General features: G+C 45.2%; 1 protein-coding gene across 6 annotated transcripts in view; it reads right to left on the minus strand.

Annotated features, from left to right (window-relative positions):
• PKIG (cAMP-dependent protein kinase inhibitor gamma) overlaps nt 1-24,696 on the minus strand; it is a 100,306-nt gene that overhangs the window by 31,948 nt on the left and 43,662 nt on the right. The window contains exon 1 of one of the 6 annotated variants that reach the window (XM_032604439.1): nt 4,856-5,030. The exons of 4 other annotated variants lie outside the window; for them this stretch is intronic. The gene's annotated coding sequence lies outside the window, so the exon portion shown is untranslated. Of the gene's footprint in view, nt 1-4,855; nt 5,031-24,696 lie in introns of those variants that run through there. One more of the 6 variants, XM_032604436.1, reaches the window with a different exon arrangement.

The following is a 24,696-nucleotide window of genomic DNA, read 5'->3' on the forward strand; positions in this document are numbered from 1 at the left end:
TGCCCCAACTCCTAGGCATGATTGACTCCTTATCTTGGTTTAAACACCACCTCTTCAGGCAAACATGCCCCAACTACACTCTCCTCCGCATCCATCACTCATGCTGTTTATTTCATAACACCACCATCAGTCCATGTAAGCTTCATGTGAGGAAGGACCATGCCTGTTCTATGTAGCACTGTCCACCTACCATCTTACCCAGTGCCTAGCAGATAAGAGGTGCTCAAACACGGGCCGAATACATGAAAGATTTACTGAAGTGAACCGAAGTCCCAGCTTAATAGCTACTCTCTCAGGCCTTCCACAGCACGTCCCTCTCTTGGGGCACATAATCACACGTGTTAAGAGTCACTGAGTCCTTTTTTCCTATCAGGCTGTGAGCTACTTATAAGTCTTACTTACCTTGGTATTGCCCATAGCACCTCGCGTAATACCGAAAACACAAAGGGCTCTTTACAATGGGTGAATTCACACATACGTACAGGAAAGTACAAAGGAAAGCCAGGGCCCCTAACCAAGCGCAGATAGTGGTTTCTTCCCCCGCGGGGACCGCAACACAGAACACGAGCACCTCTGAGATACGCAAACAGGGACTCTGCCTAGGGAGAAATTAAAACGAGCTAAACTCCAGATGCAGCCAGTGTGCGGGTGAGGGGATGCGGGCATAAGCATGGACTGCTGATGGGAGCTTATATAGGCTGACACTTTCCAGTGGCAAACCGGGAACGTGTATCAGAGATCTAAAAACAGTCATGCCCTTTGACCTCGCCACGCCTTATTTGAAAATCAGAGAAGTGAAATCACTGGGTGATGATTTAAGTATGTTTTTCTGTACTGCCTCGCTTTTCCTTCCATGAACATGTTCCAATTTTGTAAACTGAAAAAAAAAAGCCACAATATAAATGTTATGAAAACAAACCAACAGAAAACGTAGTGGTGATTTTAGACGACAGAATCACGCATCCCCAGAGTTCCTTACTGAACACGGGACAGCAGGTTCCGGGTCCTCTGAGGTGGGGCTGCTGCATTTTGTGACGAACTCCCTTCTTTCCTCTGAAGCCGAGGGGGGACAGGAAGGTGCTGGGGGTGAATGCTTCGGCAGGAGCGGCTCTCATTTCCCCCTAACGCGAGTGCTGGCAAAGCTCTGGGCGTCAGGAAGTGGAGGGGAGCGTGGGGGTAATCAACCCAGCTCAAGACCACGACCTCCGTCCACCTGCTGCCGACCCACTCACCCGCCTGTCCTCGCGATGCCCTGAGAACTGCGCCAGGCCAGAGGCTGTCTCTTAATCAGCCTGTTCCTCTAGCCTCGTCTCCGGTACCCATCAGCCCTCAGCAGGTTTACTGAACGTCAGAGACCACAGCCATAAAGTACTAAACATAATTACTGACCTAGCTCCCTGGGACATAATAAGAACGCATTAGCAACCAAATACTTCATTTCTTTAGTGCCTTGAAGGTCCATTATTCAGTTCGGAAAAGCCAAGCTGAAGACCAGCAATTTCTTGGAAGATGAGAGACTTCTTTTCAAGTTAGGAAATGCTGGCCTACTCCGGTCAGAGCGGATGTGTCTTCATCTGTGATTCGGAATGGCTCAGCACGGCAGCTGACTGCAACTTCCAAAGAAACCACTCTTTGAAGGGGCAGTTTTCAAAGTTTTCATGAGGCATTTCTGAAAGATTTCCAGGAGGTAGTGAGCTCAGCCTTGGGTCGTGATTAATGACTTGTTTTCAAGAACCTTAGATTTTCCACGTCTGTCTCCACTTAGGAATCACTTCTGGCCCCTCGTGAAAGCACTCAGCAGAGTGAACTGGGTGAGCTCAGCCGCTTGTCACAATCAGAAAGTAACACCTGTCACCAGCTTTTTCCTTCAGCGGCTGGGCCAGGGACCTTGGGTCCCAAGAGAACAGCGCCCACTTCAGCTTTTGGCCTCATCACTTAAGTGGGTGACAGGAAACACTGCTGGGGTTTGGATTAAAGAGCCAGCATGGCAGCTCCAGGGCCCAGTAGGGGATGGGGGGTCGAAACTGAGGAGTTCAGAGAGAACTTCAGGCTCCTCACGCAAATGCCATCCTGCGACTGAGGGGGCAGGTGCCTGTGACGTCACCTAACTTTCTCTTTCTGGAAACCATAACGCATCTAATCCTGAGCATGTATTTTTGGACCAACCAAGTGCATTACGAGCTTTATCCTGCTTTGTCCTCAGGGCACCTGTCTGAGGTAGGTATAATTGTGACCTCCCACTTTTCAGAAGAGGAGCACGCTCTGTGAGGGGGGTCATCTGTCTGAGATGGCTCAACTTCTCCTCGAACCCTAGGCTGTCTAGAGTGACAGGGACTGGGGACACCAACCAGCCCGGGGGCCACAAATGCAAGTGCCCACAGGGGCCAAAGACCAGGTAGGAAACTAGAGAGCGCGACAGACTGGATAAGCATTCGAATTTAAACATAAATAAAAACCCAAACCAGGTACCTTCCTTCCAGAATATCACCTCCTCACCAACACCTTAGGAAGAGGGACGACTTTTTAAGTCAGCCAAAGTTTTGAGATTCTGGGGCTCAAGATCCTGGGTGAGGCCGTGACGGAGGCCCGGGCCCTCCTGCTGCCCACGCCCGGGGGTGCTGCCCTGGCAGCAACAGTCCACTTTCAAAGGGCTTAGCTGCTGGGGAAGTTATGCTTCAGCTCTCAGATATGCTAAGGGGCTTCACGAACCCTCCAGTTAACCGCGATCTTAATCCAAACAAATTGTTTTAAATACTGCATCTTCCTGAGGGCTAGGGTCTCTGATGGCCTTAAAGCGAAAAAAAATCCCTTCAGTTGCCAAGATCTGGACACTTGGAAACTCAGAGGCCAAGATTTGACAACTTCTTTTGCTCTTCTTTGTACTTTGGCTCTGGTACCCTTTCCCTGCAGCAGTGCAGGCTGTGTCTCGGTGAGATGGAGGAGGGAGGGAGGCAAAAAAGGAGATTTCCCCTCCTTTTCTGCCTCTCTTTTGCCAAGTTAGGGAGAAGGACAGTGGGCTTTAAGTTAAAATTGATGTGTCTTCTCTGTACCTATGCGCCAAGTTCTCTACCAGGCAAGGAGGTACAGTGACAGAGGAGACGGTGCATGTGGTCTAGTGGAAGCAGTGAACTGATGTCACGCCAATAACCATGTAAGCACAGCGCAGGTATGACACTCCCTGGTGGTCTAGTGGTTAGGATTCGGTGCTCTCACAGCTCAGGTGAACACTAGGAAGGAGTTCGCAATAATACGGGAACGTATAGTGGAGATTTACCCTGTTGGTGGAGTTAGGGAATGATGATACTGACCACCTGGTGTTATGTGAAAGGATGAGGGTAACACGGGGCCTGGCCCTTAGCAGGTGCTCAGCACGGTTCATTCTTTTTTCTCCTCCCTCCCCGGTGTGCGTGCACACCACATTGAGATTTTCTCCTTCAGAAACACAAAACCTGACAACACTTTCAACTCAGAAGTAACTTAATATTGCCTGTTTTATGACCTCTTTTAATTCTCCTAGAGGCACCAGTATTCACCCATTCCAGGATCCTGAAAACTAAGGGCATTTTGCTCCTCAAGCCCTAAGGGGTCTCCTCAAAGGGGAAGGAGATTTCAGTGGTTCACTTCAAACTGAACTTGGGAACAGAGCTGACCCTTGAACAACACAGGGGTGAGGGGCACCAATCCACCGTGCAGTCGAAAATCCGAGTATAACCTTTAAGGTCGGCCACCTAGATTGTGGGTCCGCATCCATGGATTTAACCAACCGCAGATCATGTAGTTCCGTAGCACATATTTATTGGAAAACATCCACAGAACAGTAGACCCTCGCAGGTTAAAGCCATGTTGTTCAAGGGTCAACTGTAAAGCGATCATCTAGTTTCAACCCTCATTTAGGTACAAATGAGGAAACTGAGGCCCGGAGAGTGAAACACTTGCCTAGGCTTCCACGGTTTCCTTGGGTGGCCCTTCTATTATGTGGTGGCTCTTGTTTTTTTAAAGCTGAAGGCTCTCTTCTTTAACTGTGATTTTTTTCAACTATTTTTACCTGCTAGGAGGCTAGATGGAGCACACACAGCACCTGCAAGCCTTGTATCTCAAGCCACCTGAGAACCCTCAGCCCAGCACCCACTGGTACCGCCCCCTCCCTTCCTCTCTGCACAGAGTGGCTCCCTCGGTTTAAAATCCTGAACACAGAAGCCAACAAATAAAACGCCCAAAGACTTACACGTTCTGTTTATTTTCTAGGAATAAACAGTACATTTTTTAAAGGAAGCAATAAAAAGATCACAAAGCCAAAGTTAAAGATCTCGATCTTGGAGTTTCCTATGCAGTCACTGAGGCATCAGGGCACAAGTGCTGAGGTAACTTCATGAAATCTAATTGTATCTGTATCTTAAATTTAAAATGCCGATGTACATTGAAGAGGGGAAGATTATAGGGAATTTTCATTTGCAGAGATATTTCTCTCTACAATGTTTAAGATTTTTTTGTACCACCATGGTAATCAGAAAAAGAAATTAATAAAGATTTTCCAAACACCAATTTCTAAGGGAGGATTTATTTCCTCACCTATATTTGGGGCAAGGAGCTGCTTTCGAAGTTCTAGGTACTCTGTCAAAGTTCTTTGGGTAACAAAGTGAAACAGCATTTGACTGGAGCCCATCTGCGAGCCTTGAGGCTCAGACTCTAGCCCTAGGCAGTTTCAGACAAAGCCATTAATTTCAAAGCAATAAATCATAATATAAAAAATAGACACTTTGTGACCAACAGGCTTAGAAAGCAAGCTCTCCAGAGAGCCCTACCTCCAAGTCTGCTTCTCCCTGGGGGTGGCGACAGAGAAGGAAGTTCTACTTACGAGAGCAGAGAGTTCCTTCAAAGTCCAGTGGTCCTCAGTCAGAAGGGAAGGTCGAATTTAAGAAGCCAGCATTCAGAACGCCTCCCTTCCGAGGGTAAGCAAGATTAGCAGAGCGGGCCAGGGGTGCAGGCAGGATCTCTCGTGCCCTCTCTCTCTCTCCCTCTCCGCGTCTCCTAAATGAAATGCACTTCAAGGTTTTAGTGGGTGTTTCCCACGTCTCGGGCCAAGTAAGTCCCCATTTGTTGTAACCCAATGCTCAGCCTGATGATGTCAACCACTCAGCTCCCTTGCTCAGTTTCCACCTCTCCGTCCACAGGAGAGATCCATTTCCTTTGGACAATGAGCTGCGGGGGCTGTAACTGCATCCCGGGCCGGCACATTTGCCTAACATCCTTCCTTCCATTTTCAACACTGCAGCCTTAGTGACAAAAGGCTTCCTATCCACTCCCTGGGCCAGGTCTCCCAGCATAAATCCCTTTGCCTCTCAGTCACTGCTAACCGTGAGCTTACCTAGTTTGCCGTGCTGTGGTCTAATTCACTTCTTTGGTGTATGAGCCACTAGTTAGGGTTAGAAGCTGCACCCCAACTCCATCCCTCCCCCCATCTCCTTCTTCCTTCTCAATTTTCCAAGTTGTCGAATTTCTCCCTAAAGTTTCCTAGGTGCATGCTGGGCAGAGTGCATGAGTCTGTCCTTCACTGGGGGAGATGCCACGTGCCCACTCCAAAGGCTCAGAGAGAGCACTAGTCTGTTGCCTGGGGAACTGGGTTCCGGTCCTGGTCACACTCTTAACTGAATGAATGACCTCAAGCAAGTCATCTCTCTCTCTGGACCTCAGCTTCCCCATCAATGAAATGAGGGCTTTGGTGTCTTCTACTTCTAAAATGCAGTGACGGAGAAGCTTATCAACAAATGCAACGTAAGGAAGTTTACTATAAGGTGGCCACTTCTAAAATTCAGTGACAGACGAGCTCGTCAACGAATGCAACATAAGGAAGTTTACTACAAGCTGGCTGACCACGCACTTGAGGGAGGGAGGAACCCTGGAGGGGTCCAAGGCCTCTGCTCAAGATGCCTGGCTCCGCTCAGCCTCCTTCAACCCCCTTTATGGTAGAGCTGAACTGTTTCTCTGGGAGAAAACCCCCAAGAATTCACTGAACAAGTCCTGGGGACATGGAAAGAGGCAGCATAAACTACTAGGTAAGATAAAGCAGCAAGAGAATTTAACTGTCCTAAGGGACTAACGTGGAACAGCAGTGGTTACTAGAGATAATAATTAATCTCTTGCATTTGTAGAGTACTTGACAGGAAAGACAAAGCCTCTCTGCTTTGGTGTATAGTGGGAAGCAATGTGACATGCATAGTGATTATGAGCATCCGTTTGGGAGCCAGGGATGTAGATCTGGATCCTATGTGACTTAACTCCTTTGAACTTTTTCTTTCTTTTTTAATGCAACACTAGGGCCTCCATTTTAGGACAGTGAGAATGAAATAACACATGTAAGGGAACTGAAAGTATTTGGCAGGTGAGTGATGATAGATGGTGGCTCTTACTGTTGTCCCTAATCTCCTTTGATTCTCATTTGAGGAGAATCAGGTCCCCAGGGAACTGCATTATTAATCTCCTTTTCCTGAATAGGAAAACGAAACACAGAGAAGATAAGTGACATGCCCGAGGTCACACAGCTCAAGACGAAAAGGCCAGACTTGGAAACTGGGTCTTTTAACTCCTGCTGAGGCCAAAGTGCCCACAACTGCCAGTGCTACTTTCCAAGATGGTTAATCCACCGAGCCTGGCCCTTAGTTCTACACGGGATCATCTCCACTTTGAAAAACGGGCTAAACTTCTTAAAACCAGTGGGGAAGGAGAGTTTTCCTGGGTTCAACCAGGCCTGAGATGGGGAAAGGTAGTCAATCTGTTAGCTAATAGGAAACACTTCTGGCTACTAGGTAAGAGGGGTGCTTTACCTGCCTTTCTACCAAAATACTGTGTGGCCTGAAACAAGTCTGGGTTTCAATCGCCCCTCCCCCAAATGGTGCAGATCTGATTTGCTTTAAAGCTACTTGGGACTACAGCTCTATTGGGAAAGAAGCTATTTATAGGTGGGAGGAAGGTTGTGGTAGTTTGTAACTTAACAAGAATTTTAATTAGTTTTCAGAAAACCTGGATGTTAATCAGAAAAGGTCCAAGCAAATAGGCTATATATTAGGAGGGAGTGTGCCATGCTGAAGGCTTTCCCACAAGTTGGTCTGAGACTGTAGTGGAATAAAAAGAACACCAGTCTGGTCACCCGTGGAGAGCAGCAGTCAGCAGCCTGAAGAGACCTGTCCCTGGACCTTCTACCTGTGTAGGACCTTGGGCAAGTTAACTTCTTTGTGCCTTGGTTTCCAATGTAAGATGAGAGTAACAACCGCATTCACTCTTCAAGGTTCTTGTGTGGCTTAAGTGCCTGGCACAGACTACAAGTTTAAAAATACTTGTAAAATCAGCTGGCACATCCTAGAGAAAAGACATTATTTTCTAATTCTGACTCATTGTCACCACCCTCTGCCCGGAGGATGACGTGACAATGAATAAGGTCAAGAATGTCGGGAAGCCAGAGAAGGGCCCCGTGTTTCTCTAGAATGTCAGGATGAGTAAGGAACAAAGCCTCGGAGCGCTGTCAGGCGTGTTCTTGTGTGCTCGCAGTGACACTCAGCGTTGAGGGCCTGGAGGTGGGGCATTGCTTGGCTGGGCCTTTATTCCAGAAGTATGAGTGGGCGTGAGGAAATGAAGCCCGTGTCCTGACAGGTCAGCCTACTGACATCACCCTCAGTGCTCTGAAGCACATTTTGTTACTTGAACAAAAATACTAGTAAGGAGCCCATTCATAAAAACAAAGATAGCGTTTTCCTCGACAACATGTATTTTGTAACACTTGCCCTGCAGACTGAAGAACTGTCCATCTGTGACAGAAGCCAAGAAGAGAGAACTGTGACAACACCAGCACACTCCCTTTCTCCACTACTGACCACGGCAGATGATACACTCTATGGACTGGGGCCACGCTCTGTGCTGTAAACCCCACTGGATGGCATCCCTACCCGAAGCAGCTACAGGAAGTGTTACTCACGGTCTCATCCTACAGTTGTGAAAACCGATGCGTGCAGAGGCTGACTAGCCTTCTCAGAGGGTCCCTGGAGTAAGTGACGGAGTCTGTGCTCCAAGCCAGGCTGCCTGGGGCCAGGCCTGTCCCCTTAAGTCCCTTACTCTACTGCCTTTTAAATGTTTCCCTGCAGGAAACTTGGCAGATCTTCACAGCCAGCAAGATTGGCTCCATTTGAGGATAAAGGAAACTCTGGCAGCTTCAGCGTGCAGGGCTGGTCTGAAGGGCTCACACAGCCCCTTTGTCCCAAAGCTGCCTTTAACTCCCACCCCCTCATTCCCAGTCCGGAGGGGCTCTCTCCCTCTGAATTTCCTTAGTACTTTATCTGTTTCTCTTAAGAAACTTACCTTTTCTCCTTTGAGGCATATTTATTTCTGGACAGATCTTATTCTGCTGCTAGAATTTGAGCTTCTTAAGCAAAAGCTCCGTGTCTAATTTATGAGCATTCTGTACATATTATGAGACATTTATTAAAATAAGGAAATCCAAAAGTAACAAAAACTTGTACTGAATGTTTATCACATGCCAGATAATGTTCTAACTGCTCTATATAAATTACCTCACTTAATCTCGACAAGGATCCTATGAGGTAGGTATATTTAATTTTTCCACTTGACACAAGAGGAAATTCCAGACACAGATCACCTGAGTAACTTGTTCAGCTGGTAACTGATGGCTATCTGTTTAAAGGAGTATGTGAACGAATAAGTTCTGGCCACCACTACCCACCCTCTAGTCCAAACAACTGCCGTAAAATACAATTAACTTTTCACCCTACCAAAGTCCAGTTTCAGGGCTTCCCTGGTGGCGCAGTGGTTGGGAGTCCGCCTGCCGATGCAGGGGACGCAGGTTCGTGCCCTGGTCTGGGAGGGTCCCGCGTGCCGCGGAGCGGCTGGGCCCGTGGGCCATGGCCGCTGAGCCTGCGCGTCCGGAGCCTGTGCTCCGCAGCCGGAGGGGCCACAGCAGTGAGAGGCCCGCGGGCCGCAAAAAAAAAAAAAAAAAAAAAAAGTCCAGTTTCAGCTGTCATGCCGTTTCAAATGCACTTAATCCTTATACCACACAGCTGGAAGGTCCCCATTTTTTCCAGACGAAACTAATTGAGAAACATACAGACTGAGACTTAATAAATCAAAGTAGATTTTGTTTTCTTTCCAATTAGAATCATACTTGCTTATTGTAAAAAAATAGGAAAATAGAAAAGAGCAGAAAAAAAGGGAGGAAGGTCATCCATCATTCTACTATCAGAAACAGCCTGTTAACCTCCTGGGGTATGGACCCAGAAAGAACCACACCTACACGCAAAACAATGTTTGAATTCAGAAACTTAAGTCATTTGGGGGTGGGGGAGGAGTCAACTCCACAAAAGACGACAACTGTTTGATACATTTTTTTGGTCTGGAGCACATCTGGCTGCCTTGTGTACAGGGTTTGATGTTCTGAGGCTCCACCTCCCGGTCCCCCCCCCCCCCCCCCCCCCCGCCCCGGCCGCTGCTGATGCTGTGTGCCAGCTGCAGAGCTGGCAGGGGAAGGGAAGCCTGGTCCCTGTGAGAATGCACCTTGAAAATGGGGAGGTTTGCAGGGTACCACACTGCCCCTCCCCTGCCTTTTTCAGCCTTCTTAATACCTGCTTCCCACCAGCAAGAGACAGGTTTCAGATTGGGGCAGTTATGGGAGAGATGGATCTCCACACTTGAGTTAATTTTAAACAATCTTAAACTTGTTGATTTTTACAGCTGAAAAGAGCAGGCTCATTGAGTCTCCTCATTTTTGAGATGGGGAATGCCAGGCCCCAGAAGGCAGGGGATTTCCTGCGGCTGCACAGCCTGGTGCTCCAACAGTAGGAAGCCCTTCTATTGGTTTGAGGCTGTCTCTGACCCTGCACTTGAAACATACATCTGATTGGCCCCACCCTCTTGTTTTGGTTAACTCCTCCTCAGCCATCAGATCCCAGATGAAACGTCACTTCCTTCTGGAGGCCTTCCCTCTGAGCCAAGTGAGCTCTCCTAGGTGTATGGGTCCCACAGCACCCTCCATCTCTCCTCTCATAACCCTTAACATACGTTACTGTAAGCTCCACAAGGTCAACAACATGTCTCCCTCGTTCACTGATACAGAATAGGAAATTCAACAAATATTTTCTAAACACACACACATACCCCGGATAGTCCAGGCTTGGGTTAAAGCAACTGTTTTATGCTTTAAAAAAAAGTATCATGTCTTCTAAACTTCAAATCGGGATTTCCCTCTTGTTGAGTAGGATCATTAGAAAACAAAAGATTTCATTCCAAATAATTTCTAAAAGACAGAAACAGTTCATAGAAGCATGACGACAGATAGAAGATGAAGCCTAGAGCATAGGGGCAGGAAAGCACCACTGGAAATGTGGAAGCCCAGGGACGCTCTGGGCCTGGGGACGGCAAGCATCAAGAGGATTTGGAAGAGGGCTGAAAATTAGGGGACCCACTGAAGGTCCTGCGCCAGTCAGCTGCCCACAACACACTCGCAGCACACAGAGGGTCAGGAAGTTCTGCAGAACCCCAGGCAAACCCCTGGCCTCGCTCCTAAAAGGAGGCTATTATTATTGATTACAAATGGCAAAAAGAAAAAACTATCATAGGGCATCTGAGGAAAACCAACAGCATGACAGAGACTGAAATAAAGAGAAAATAGACTCCATCATGGGAAAAAAGATTCAGGCAAATGAAAAGCTTTACAGAAAAATTCTTACATCTTCAGAGAGACTCTGAAGATACTGTGTCCACGAAGCATAAAATAAGCTGACAAAACTGGGCTCTTAGAAGTTAACAATATGAATACTGAAATTAACAATTCAGGAGAAGGGCTGGAAAATATGAAAAGGAAATCATTCAAAATATTCACAGGATACAAAAGTATGTTGATCTAGAACAACATTCCAAGAAGTTCAATGTCAGAGTAAATAGGAATTCCATAAAAAGAACAGAATAGAAAGTAAAGGAAAGTACAACAGGAAGTTATCTAAGAAATCAAGAGGAAAATTTCCCAGAGCCGAAGGAAGACTGCATCTTCGAACTGCAAAGCTTAAAATGCACAGAGTATGAGAAAAGACCACACCCAGACATAGTGTCCTGACCTTTCAGAATTCATAAGGAAAAAATGCTACAAGTTTCTAGAGAGACAGATTATTTCAAGAGAAAAGAATCTATATAGTGTAATGGATGGCTTCTTTTGTCAACCTGATCTCCTGTTACCAATGTGTATTGTCTCCTTCTCCCTAAAGTGTACTTAATCTTTGCTTTCTTTGCACAATGTCTTTGGTTGCAAGTCATAAGCCTGAGGCAAATAAAATTCCAGTAATTTCCAAGAAAAAAAAAAAAGAATCAGACGGGTATCAGACCTCTTGCCAGCAATGCTGGGTGCCTGAAGAAAAGGAGCAATGCTTTCCAAGGGAAAAGTTCTAAAAGAAAATGATTTGGAACCTAGAATTTATACTCAGAAAGGCAATATAAAGACATTTTCAGAACTGCAAGGACTTAGAACAATTTATCACTCATGTACTGGAGGAGAAGTTTACCTAAACAAGGGTTTAAACTAAAAAGATTTTTTAAAAAATTTATTTTTGTAATTAACTTATTTTTATTATTAATTTATTTATTTTTGGCTGCGTTGGACCTTTGGTGCTGCGTGTGGGCTGTCTCTAGTTGCGGGGTGCGTGGGCTTCTCATTGCAGTGGCTTCTCTTGCTGTGGAGCACGGGCTCTAGGTGCATGGGCTTCAGTAGTTGTGGCACATGGGCTTCAGTAGTTGTGGCGCACGGGCTTAGTTGTTCCGTGGCACGTGGGATCTTCCTGGACCAGGGCTCGAACCCATGTCCCCTGCGTTGGCAGGTGGATTCTTAACCACTGCGCCACCAGGGAAAGTCCCAAAAAGTAAGATTTTGAAAAGCAAGGATCTAATAACAGAAGTGAAAGGCACAGGGGGAGGAGGGGGAGGGGAAGGAGGGGGGAGGGAAGGGGGAGGAGAGGAGGGGGAGGGGAGGGGAGGGGAGGGCAGGGCAGGGGAGGGGAGGGGAGGGAAGGGCAGGGGAGGGGAGGGGGAGAAGAAGAAGGTAGCTTTGGGACCTGGCTGACTCGCGAGCCTAGGGGGCGTCAGTCTGATTCAAGCAGGAGGGTGGAAGCTCCAGGAAAATAGGATGGGACTCTGACAAGCTTGCCAAAAACTGTACTGAAAGTCTACGGGAAAGATTCAGCACGACGGAACAAGGAAAACTAAGCATGTTAAAGCAGAAGCTATTGTTAAGTCCAGGAAAACCGTCAGACAGAAAGGAAAAATAATTAGAACGTTACTGGCTCAGCGGTAAATAATATTTACAGTGCCGTAACACTGAAAAACAGTGAATACGAACTTAACCAAAAAACTGTGGTGCTGGGAGAAAAGGGTAAGGGAGAAAAGAGTGAGCGGGGCTGTGGTGTTTATAACAAGGCTAAGGCCTCGTGCGCCATCCTAGGAGGTCAACAGGCAGTGTCTAAAACTGATGAATAAAGAAAGAGCGGTAAGGTTCTGTGTGGTCCTTGTTTGGATCTCATTTGAAAAATAAATATTCTGAGTTAATTGGAGACCTTTGCTAGTAATAAGGGATTATTAATTATTTTACTGTGTAATAATGGGAGTGTAGTTATGTTTTTTAAAAAAGGAGTTATTCTCTTAGAGATACATGCTGAAGTAATTACTGATGAAATGTTGTCTAGAATTTATCCCCAAATTATCTATGAGCAGGGCGAAAATGGTCACAAGCACAGATGAAACAAGTTTGGTCACAATTCTTGAAGCTGGGTAATGGGTGGTACATGACAATCTGTTATACTATTCTCTCTAGTACTGTATGTTTGAAAATTTCCATAATAAAAATTTTTTAAAGACAGAGATAGCTGCATAAGCATATTACTTAGATATATGGAGAGAGAAACACTAGAACAAAAAACTAACAGGACCACGCTTCCCTGGTGGCGCAGTGGTTGAGAGCCCACCTGCCAATGCAGGGGACACGGGTTCGTGCCCCAGTCCGGGAAGATCCCACATGCCGCGGAGTGGCTGGGCCCGTGAGCCATGGCTGCTGAGCCTGCGCGTCCAGAGCCTGTGCTCCGCAACGGGAGAGGCCACAGCCGTGACAGGCCCGCGTACCACAAAAAAAAAAAAACTAACAGGATCAAAAGTGTATGCTCTTGGGAGCAGGACAGGAGGGAAGGGAAAAAAGGGGTAGAGGCAGGGGACAGCTGTTTTCTAGTATCAGTTTATAATGATATTTGACCTTAAAAGAACAAAGCAAACCTATGTGCATGTGCCGTTATGACAAAAACAAGTTTAATTTTTAAAAAATAATAGGGGTAACATTACTTAGAGAAATGGAGATAACCACCAGAAGAGCTAAAAGCAGAAAAATTAAATGGTTGCCTCAGGTAAGGGGGTAAGCAGCAGATTGATGCCTTTCTGGACTCGTTGATTTTTTTTTTTTTTTAATGATTTCATGATTACTTTGATTTTTAAAAATGTTATCTGTTTTTATCAGTTATTGCCATGAGCGTTTAGCAGGGCCTTTTGGTCATCCTGACATCTACAAAATGAAGCTGTTTCTCCAGGTGAAGAATCCTAAACCGCCCAGAGTGAATATCTCCACAGGAAATGTAACAATAACTATTATTGCCATTTATCTATTACCTACCATCTGCCAGAGCTTTACATATGTTATTTCTAATCTTCACAACACTCCTGCAAGGCAGGTATTGACATTTCCATTTTACAGATAAAAAGACTAAGGCTGAGAGGCATTGGCTCATCAGCTTGAGGCCACAGAGTACAGAAGGCCAGGCTTGGGAGACCCTTTCCACTTTCCCACCTCTCCTTTACAGTCTACTGTTCGGTACAATCCAGAAAGTACTGTTACATCCATTTTCTCTTCAACTCTACGAAACAGGATTACCCTCACTTGACAGATGAGGAAACTAAAGGTAAGAAAAGTGGGGTAACTTGCCCCAGGTTTCCTGATCCTAATCCTTTACTTGCTACCATCCCTGTCCTCTGTCCTCTCAATAGCTAAATGTCAAGATCTTCATAGCCTCCACACGGGCATTTGACATGATGAATGCAGCTGAAGCAGGAATTTTCAGAGAAAGAGACTTATTTTTTCCAAGGGAAATATAGTAATAAACTATGGAATGTCCTCAGTTGCTGTAATGTCAGCATTTTGCTCAAGTCCTCAACGAGGCTTTTGAAATGTCAGTGGCCGGCCTGCCTGGCATACGGCAGGGCAGCTGCTAGCATGGCTGTTCCGATCACCGTGCTGCTCTTCTTGGCTCCAAAAGAAAGGAATGAGTCGTGTGTGCTTCTGCCCTGAAAAGAGAATGTCTGGGGCTTCCCTGGTGGCTCAGTGGTTGAGAGCCCGCCTGCTGATGCAGGGGACACGGGTTCGCACCCCGGTCCGGGAGGATGCCGCATGCCACGGCGTGGCTGGGTCCGTGAGCCATGGCCGCTGGGCCAGCGCGTCCAGAGCCTGTGCTCTGCGGCGGGAGAGGCCACAGCAGTGAGAGGCCCGCGTACCGCAAAAAAAAAAAAAAAAAAAAAAAAAAAGAGAGAGAGAGAATGTCTGTGTCTCCTAAATCGACTTCAGTCAATGGCCAGGTGGCCCCATGGCTTTTTAGAGCTGCCAGGGATCTTAGGTCTGGGCTCCTCTAGAGCAAGAGGCAGGTCTGTAAAGCTGTTGGATGGGCTGGGTTGGGGTGGGAGCCAAAGGTGGGGAACTGAAGGGCCTGAGGATGTGGCCCACAGTCATCTCAAGCCCTGGGGACCGGGGTCGCTGACAGCAGCCTAATAGTAGGGTGCAAGCATGTGGTGTGAGAGGCTGCTCCCAGGGCTGCCCGGGCATCTGAACAATGGCCAAGCTTCCAAGGGGGAAGAAGCTGTTTGCTTGAGTTCAAACTATTTATAGCACCAGCAATCTGCACATATTTGGATGACAAATTTCTGGGCTTCAAGTGAGTGGTGCTTTGCTCCTGGACAATTTCACCAAACACATTCCCTCCCCACGCCACCCCCCACGCCACCCCCAGACCCCCCTCGCTAACACATGTTGCCCTCAGGATGTTTTATTTAAGTTGCTGAGTTTAAAAAGATTATAAAAAGAAATTACATTTTAAGAACTAGTGACTTTTAATCCATTTGTCTATGAGTTTAAGCTACACAATATTATTTTCTTTAAGGCTTGAATCAGGCATTAAATTCTAATACATGTGTATGCTATAAACAAATACAACTGAAATAATAACAGTACCTGAATGAGGTCTGTAATTTAACATGTGCTATATCACTTACTGTTGCTGCACTAAGCTTAAGACCTACAAAGAGAATGTTTCTTGTAACCCAGGTTATGTAGCATGATAAAAGGCTTCACAGAACAGACCCACAAACAATATGTAATCCTATAGGCATTCCAAACAAACAAAAGAGGTCTTATTACCCACTGATTCTGGGGCAGAAGCAGTTGTAGGGTCCAGAGCTCACGGCCCCCTCCCCTGACCACATGCCATAGAGGAGAGGGTTTGACTATAACAAAGATGTGCAGAGCCCTCTGCATAGTTTTAACTCACAGAAGGTATTATACCCTTGCCAACAAATTCATCTGGAAAAACCAGCTTATCTCTAAAAGCTGCCTTGTTTTTATAGCAAAAGCAATGCTTGATCAGCCATCTCCTCTGAGCCAGGCACTGCCTAATTCCGAAGGGGAAAAGTGGCTGTTAATCAACATGTAAATATATTGGCTAAAACATTGGTGGCTTCCAGTCCTATCACACAATGCAGGCAGGAAGTAGCACAGAGAAAAAGGGCAGGAAGTGAGAACAGAGCGTCACAGGATAAGGGGTGATGCTGGACAATTAATTTAGGGAAAGGGAACAGAAGGGATTCCTCAAAGGGACTAAGTTTTCTTATCTTTTCCCCCTGCCTACGAAGCTCATTAGAAGACAGACAGAAAGGTCTCTAGGATAATCTTTTGATTAACTCTGCTTTTTAAGATCAGGAGAAAAGTACTGGTGAGGGTGGAGGAATGAAACATGTCTATACACAGAGGGAATGTAAATTACTTTAGAATTTTTTCCAGGCCAATTTGTCAGTATTTGGTCAATATATGACCCACAATTAAAAAAAAAATTTTTAATTGAAGTATAGTTGATTTACAATGTCGTGTTAACTACTGCTGTACAGCAAAGTGATTCAGTTACACACACATATATATATTAATACATTCTTTTTTTAAAATATTTTTTTCCAGGATAGTGAATGTAGTTCTCTGTGCCATATAACACGGCCTTGTTGTTTATCCATCCTATATATAAAAGCTTACATCTGCTCACCCCAACCTCCCACTTCATCCCTCCTCCCCTGACCCCCTCCCCCTTGGCAAACCACCAGTCTGTTCTCTATGTCTGTGACTCTGTTTCTGTTTCATAGATAGGTTCATTTGTATGACCCCAAATTTTAATGCATGTAATTTTGATCCCAAGATTCTACTCCTAGGAATTTAAAGACTATCCTCCTCATTCAGACCCTATCTAAAATGTCACTTCTTGAGGACTTCCCCAACCCAACAAACCTAAGGAAACGCCCACCTACCTATCATATCACTTTCTTTTAACTATCTGCACAGCACTGTTCTTTTTCCTGTTCATTAATTTGTTTACTACCAGCCTTTCATCCTTCCCTCCCCTACTCCCACATTAAAATGCCAGTTTTGTAAGAGCAGGGACCAGTCTGTCTAATATACTGCTCTTCCTATGTGTTGGATACTAGCCAGGGACATTCCATGCATCATCTCATTCAATCCTCACAGCCAGAGGTTTCTGTTATCAGCCTTACTTAACATAAGAACAAATTGAGGGACTTTCTGGGTGGTCCAGTGGTTAAGAATCCGCCTTCCAATGCAGGGGACACGGGTTTGATCCCTGGTCGGGGAACTAAGATCTTACATGCCGCAGGGCAACTAAGCCAGCACGACGCAACTACTGAGCCCGTGCACTCTGGAGCCCACGCACCACAACTAGAGAGAAGCCCGCATGCCACAACTAGAGAAGCCCGTGAGCCACAATGAAGAGCCAGTGTGCCACAACAAAAGATCCCGTGTGCTGCAACCAAGACCTGACGCAGCCAGATATAAAAAAAATAGAACTGAGGCACAGGTTAAGTCTAGTGAGTGGCCAGCAAGTCACAGTGGGAATGTGAACACTGGCGTGCCTGACTGCAAAACTCTAAACTATCTTTCTCCAAATGAACCAAAGTTTCAATGTGCATAATTTTTGACCAAGTGATTCCAGTTTTGGAAATTTATCATGTGGAGATAAACATACAAGAACACATAGTTAGATGTATCTTTATTTATTACAGATTGCTTATGGTAGCAAAAATCGGAAATAAGTTTAGGCAAGTCACCAGTTAGCTATAAGCCTCAGATTTGCTTTTTGGTAACCGGGCCCCATCTCAGAGACACTGTGAGGATTTAATGAGACAATGCACAGTACCTGGCTCCTAATCACTGTTTTGTTGTTGTTATTACATGCATTTAAATCTCTAAAAGGATATACAATACACCAAAGTGTATATTATAATAGAGGCTGTCTCTGGACAGCAGGATTACAGATTTCATTAATTAAATGGTATACTTCCGCACTGTTCTAATTTTTATAAAATGCATATTAGTGTTATACTCTTCAAAAATAAATATATTACTATCTTCTTAAAAGAAGATGGAGGGGCTTCCCTGGTGGCGCAGTGGTTGAGAGTCTGCCTGCCGATGCAGGGGACACGGGTTTGTGTCCCGGTCTGGGAAGATCCTACATGCCGTGGAGCAACTAGGCCCGTGAGCCATGGCCACTGCGCCTGAGCGTCCGGAGCCTGTGCTCCGCAACGGGAGAGGCCACAACAGCGAGAGGCCCGCGTACCGCAAAAAAAAAAAAAAAAAAAAAAAAAAAATATATATATATATATATATATATGCAGAAAAAAAAAAAAAAAGAAGATGGAGATGGGGCTTCCCTGGTGGCACAGTGGTTAGGAATCTGCCTGCCAATGCAGGAGACACGGGTTCAAGCCCTGGTCCGGGAGGATCCCACATACCGCGGAGCACCTAAGCCAGTGCGCCACAACTACTAAGCCCGCGTGCCTAGAGCCCGTGCTAGGCAATAAGAGAAGCCATCGCAATGAGAAGCCCCCACTCGCCACAATTAGAGAAAGCCCATGCGCAGCAATGAAGACCCAACGCAGGCAAAAAATAAATTTATTAAAAAAAAAAAAAAGAAGATGGAGAAAATAAAGTTGGAGGAACTTAGAGGAAGAAACTCAGTTTATGGGACAGAAAGGGAAACTAAGTTAGTAGATTTGAAAATAAAAATGTTCCTGCTCTTTTGTTCTATGTAAGAACAAGATCTTCAACGTGCTTATAGGTCTTGTCTCATTGCAAGACCTACAGAATTAAGATGGCCTCAGGAAATCTGAGAAGATGTTGAAATATATATATAAACAGAAAAAAAGTCTTTATAACCACACCTGCCTTCTAAAGAGAAAGACTCCTTTCAAGTGGAAGGCCCTTTGGCTGCTGATCACCTTTCTGGGTTCAGCCATGCAAAAAAATAATAGAAATAAAAGCTGAAGGCTGCCAAGTAGCTCTGCACAGTAATGACAGGTGAACTGGAATTCTAAGGGAAGTCTGTGAGGAACAGAAGAAGAAGGGGCCAGGGAGATGGCGGAGGTCTGGATTTTCTGCCATGTGAGCCCTTTCCGGGACTCTCAAATCATTAGCAAAGATGGTAACACTTACAAATGCTCTTTGTGGGTGTATTCTTTGCTCTTGATGGCATTCAGGAAGGGACTGAGTTTCAGTTATGAGATGACAGGCTGAGAAACAGAAAGAGGAGGCAGACATAACCAGGAGAATATAAGCCACACCTTCACGCCTAAGGCATCTACACAATCTTGGTGAAACTCTGGACCTCTACAGGGCATGAAACAAGGGGTCACGCTAATCTGATCTAGATCTTAAAGTGCTAACAGACCCAGGTTATACAGGGTTTATTTATCAAGTGAGATCAATGTACAAATTGATATGTGTGTGTGTGCAGGAAAATAAGTAGAGTAGAGTATGCCACACAGTTGAAAAGCTTTCCACAGTTTCCTACTTATTTTTGGTCACATACTCCTTTGAGAATGCAATGAAAGCTAAGACTCTGCTCTTCAGAAAATGCCTGTCAGGGCTTCCCTGATGGCGCAGTGGTTAAGAATCTGCCTGCCAATGCAGGGGACACAGGTTCGAGCCCTGGTCCAGGAAGATCCCACGTGCCACGGAGCAGCTAAGCCCATGCAGCACAACTACTGAGACTGTGCTCTAGAGCCCGCGGGCCACAACTACTGAGCCCGAGTGCCACAACTACTGAAGCCCGTGTGCCTAGAGCCTGTGCTCTCCAACAAGAGAAGCCACCACAATGAGAAGCCCACGCACCGCAACGAAGAGTAGCCCCCGCTTGCCGCAACTAGAGAAAAGCCCACGTGCAGCAACGAAGACCCAACACAGCCAAAAATAAAATAAATTAAAAAAAAGAAGAAAATGCCTGTCTTCAAATGAATCTGATTTCAAGGGGTTTTGGGGAACCCCGGAAGGCCCTCTCTGGATCCACAACAGGTCCACAGACCAAGTTCAAGAATTCTTGCTTTAGGGAAGCCATAACAATGTTGATGGACATTGCTTGTTGTTGACAATGGGGATCACAAGCCATCTTGCAGTCTGAAGGAGGCATAAGAACACTGCCAACATTCATTCATTTATAAACATTTGTTGGAGACCTAATACCCCAGGTCCTGACGGTATAAAGGTAAACGCAATGTGATCCCTGTACTCACTGAATTATCATCAGCTGAGGGGAGGAAACAAGAAAACAGACCACTACAATAGGGGGGGTGAGGCAGACAGTAGTTTCAGACTAACCTCGCCCCCTCAACTTCCTTTTTGGCTCCAGGATTTACTAATTACAAATGAAACAACAAGTGAGAATGACTGACATGAATACTGAGGACAAGCAGAGGAAAGCAGCACAGGGCCAGGACACTGGGGTCATTTAAAGGGCCAGTTGGCTCCTCTGTGGACTTGGGATTTCCCTCTGTGTCTGTATAAAGAAAGTAAGAGAAAGTAAGCCGGTGCACCACAACTACTAAGCCCGCGCGCCTAGAGCCCCTGCTCTGCAACAAGAGAAGCCACTGCAATGAGAACCCCGCGCACCGCAATGAAGAGTAGCCCCTGTTCGCTGCAACTAAAGAAAGCCCGCGCGCAGCAACGAAGACCCAACGCAGACAAAAATAATTTTAAAAATAAATAAATTTTAAAAAAGGAGAATTTATCTTTGAGAAGCACTATGAATGTGTGCAAAGACTTGACTCAAGGTTTTTCACTTCAGCACTGCTTAGCACAGTGGAAAACTGAAAACAACCCTAAAAGTCCACAATTAGGGAGTAGCTAGATAGACTTTGGTACGTCTGTAGAATGTTGTATAGAATATTCTATAGAATGGAATATTATGCAGTGATAAGTGATGCTATAGAAGCATATCTAATAAAACATGATAAAAAAAAGTCTCATTTTAATATTAAGGTGTATATATAGTAGGGCCTCATGTTTGTAAAAGGGAAAACAGTATTTTGCATAAAAAATGGATGAAACTATTAGTAACACTGCAGTTAATTTTTATTTTCTTCTTTCAGTTTATTGGCATTTAAAATTTTTCCTGCCGTGCATTATTTTTGTAATAAAAATATAGTATTATTTCTATAAAAAGAAAAAATGTAAAAAGTTATTTTTAAATTCCTCAGACAATACATACCAACTGCTACAAATATGCATACACTGTGACTGTGAGTGAAAGAGATATTTATAGTTATTTATAACAGCGAAAAAATGGAAACAGTCAAAATATCAAACACACTGGCCACTAAAAATAATGGAGAGAGACATGAGGTACGCTCTTTCAGGGCCCTTCTGCTGCCCTCTACCCCCCTGGCCTGGGCCAGAAGGTGAGTTGCCAACCTGGGCCTGGCACAGAGGGCGGGCACTGGGGTCGCTCCCACACGTGGAAGATGCACAAGAAACACAAGCCAGATCAAGACCCGTGGAAGGAGCACGGAGAGGAGCACTAAAGCTGTACCAGAAGGTGGGGGGACAGTCTCCAAGCTCCTCCCAGGTTCCTCAGCCATGACCCAGGTCACCTGATGACAGGAATGGTCACAGCGAGCACAAGGACAGAGAAAGGAAAAGGAGAAGACTGGAGGGAAGCGGGTCCTGGGAAAGGAAAATAAAATAGGTGAAGAAAAAGGATTTTTAGAAAAGTGAGACAGATGGCAGAGTATGAGGCAGGACCTGTGAGATGGAAGTGCCCTGAGTGGCCTCTGAGACCCTTAGGCAGAGCCCTGATGTGAAAGCTTTGATGAGACAACCACAGAGAAAGGACCCCGGAGCTCTCTTCCCATTTCCCATGACTGATCCTATTGCTCCTGGCAGCTCCATGACACTCAGACATCCAGTGGGTTTTAGTACAATGAAAGATTAGATCAAGGACAAGGCTATCAGTCCTTAGAACTAAAGGTAACTTCAAACTAATGTGCCCCATTGCCATGATTTATAACAAACAGAGACTGTTTATTTAAGAGCTGCAAAGAGGCTATTGTGTCCACAGATGAAAATTCTTAGCCAGGAAAGAATTCCAGGCCTGAAGCAGTAGTCTTTTTGTTTGTTTTTTTTTTTACATCTTTATTGGAGTATAATTGCTTTACAATGGTGTGTTGGTTTCTGCTTTATAACAAAGTGAATCAGTTATACATATACATATGTTCCCATATCTCTTCCCTCTTGCGTCTCCCTCCCTCCCACCCTCCCTATCCCACCCCTCCAGGCAGTCACAAAGCACCGAGCTGATCTCCCTGTGCTATGCAGCTGCTTCCCACTAGCTATCTACCTTATGTTTGGTAGTGTATATATGTCCATGTCTCTCTCTCTCTCTCTCTCTCTCTCTCTCTCTCTCTCTCTCTCTCTCTCTCTCTCTCTCTCTCTCTCTCTCTCTCTCTCTCTCTCTCTCTCTCTCTCTCGTTTTGTCACAGCTTACCCTTCCCCCTCCCCATATCCTCAAGTCCATTCTCTAGTAGGTCTGTGTCTTTAAAAGTGAGCAGACTTGCAAAAGATCAAAGGGATCCCCCTCTCCTCTGCGGGAAGGACAAAGGCTGTTGGCCGAGAGGTAAGAAGACTCTGTAGCTACTTAGGCTGAAGTTTTTTAAAGTCCCCATAAGGAAAAAAAAAAGAAAGATGATACACTTGAAGATAAATTTAAAGGCAACAAATTAAAAAGGGAACAAAAGCAGACAGACTGCTTCTGTGAGAGAAACTAGAGGAAGCTGACCAAAAAACCCATTAATAGTCAGTTTGCATTTGAGAAAATTAGATGGGACAATAACACTGAGACTTCTCCATCCCATGGACCCCCATGATAGGAGAACCAGGCTACTGCCTTGTAAGATGGGGAATAAAACCAGAAGACTTCAGTGTGGACTGAATGTGTCACATGTGGTCAAAGAGAAGAACAGAGCTCACGGTCCCTACAATTCTTATGCACCAACTACTAACTCCATGTTTACGAACATCAGCAAGAATGATTCTGATTTAATTGACTTAAGTGATAGGAAAGACAGATCTTCTAAGGACTCTTCCGCATCCATCAGTTTCTGGCCATATCCCAAGATTATCCATATGTTTCTTAGACTTCTAACGATAGAGTCCTCTATGAACTGAAGACACAGTTTTATCTGAAGCTGAGAGCTAAAAGGGACACTTAACAGAGCAAAAAGCAAAAATAAAATAAAACACATTTTAATTACAGAAATAGAGCCAACAGTTCCTTTGAACTCCAGCAATCAAGACAGGCTCGCAACACTGAATGCACTAAGCAACGCTGGCACTCCAGGTGAGGTTTTTGGCCGAAGGGGCTGATGTCCCAAGGGAACCGTGTTGAGAACATCATACTATTTAGGGAACTCCAAGAGGCTCAGAATGAATGTTGCAGCACTGACTGCCTGCCTCAGGCCCTTAGGACCCTCTTGCACAGACAGTATCTCCCTGAACAAGTAACCAATAATCTTAAAGAACGTGCACAGCAAGTAACTCCTGTTGCAACTACTCAAATCTCTGTAGTGCTAAAGCAGCCACTGAGAATGTGTAAACAAATGAGCATGGCTGTATTACGATAAGACTTTATTTACCAAAACAAATGGCAGGCCAGATTTGACCTGCAGGCCAGAATCTGCCAATTCCTCCTTAGAGGACGGGATACTGGTAGTCAATGGCATGCAATGTTGAAAGAGTTTTAAAAGTCATCACCTACGGTCATCTCAAGTGAAGTCCCTACTGAAAGCAGAGCTATTTCAAACTCAGTCATCGCTGCTGTACACCAATGAAAGGCATGAGGAATATAAAGGTCATGAACTGGGCTAAGTGCATCTAACTGCACTGCAGACCTTAAAGAAAATTATGAGCTCAGGTTATAGGGCTGTTCTGGGGCAGAGTTTCTGATGTCCAGCATCTAATGCCAATTCTGCTGAAGAAGTGAGTCAAGGCAGCGTGGTGGTTTCTCTAAAACAGTCCTCCTTAGTGTGGCTGGGCATTTCTATGGAAACACTGTCCCTGACTGCTTTATTTCCATCTGTGTAACATTCAAGCCCAGGTCAATCAAGTTCCTGGAGACTGTAAACTACTTCTGATTAAACCAGCTACAGTAGATTTTGGGGTTTGCCACTAAGAATCCTGACCAATACCTGCCCCCAAGAAGCACCTCTGCTGGAGTTCCCGGCACAGTACGTTATGATTATCTGTTATATTTCTGTCTCCCTCAGTAGATGGAGAATGTGTTTTACTCAACACTGTAGCCCCAGCACCCAACGCGATGCCTGCCTGGCAAACAGAAGACACCTAATAAATTAGTATAGATGAATAGACAGATTAGAACAAACACAAACACATGAAAACTACTGCTTTAGTTAGAGTGGTGAGATAAGCAATTTTAAAATGATGTTTTAATATATTTTCTTTAGTGCCTAAGTCATTCATTCAAGACCAAGTAGCACAGTAGTATTCATATTAGGGACCACAAATCCTAATGAAGGAAAATGATTGCTAATTATTTCCATTGGTAAGTTTGAACTGAGTTTCAAAGGTTTGAACTTTTTTTTTTTTTAAGTATAGTTGACTTACAATGCTGTGTTAATTTCTGCTATACAGCAAAGTGACTCAGTTATATACATGTATACATTCTTTTTTATATTCTTTTACATTATGGTTTATCCCAGGATATTGAATATAGTTCCCCATGCTATACAGTTGAAAGGTTTGGACAGTTGTATCCAGAACAATGACAGAAATGTGAAATTATGATCAGGAAGACGTGTTCCCTCCTGTGCTCACAACGTGTCTTATAATGTAATAAATGGAAACAGAAAGTTCTGGATGAGATGGACTTGGGATCAGGCAAACAAAATCAGAAGAGAGCCCTCTGGGGCTTCCCTGGTGGCACAGTGGTTGAGAGTCTGCCTGCCGATGCTGGGGACACGGGTTCGTGCCCCGGTCTGGGAGGATCCCACATACCGCGGAGCGGC

This window comes from Phocoena sinus, chromosome 15, assembly GCF_008692025.1.
Source record: "Phocoena sinus isolate mPhoSin1 chromosome 15, mPhoSin1.pri, whole genome shotgun sequence".
Taxonomy (NCBI): Eukaryota; Metazoa; Chordata; class Mammalia; order Artiodactyla; family Phocoenidae; genus Phocoena; species Phocoena sinus.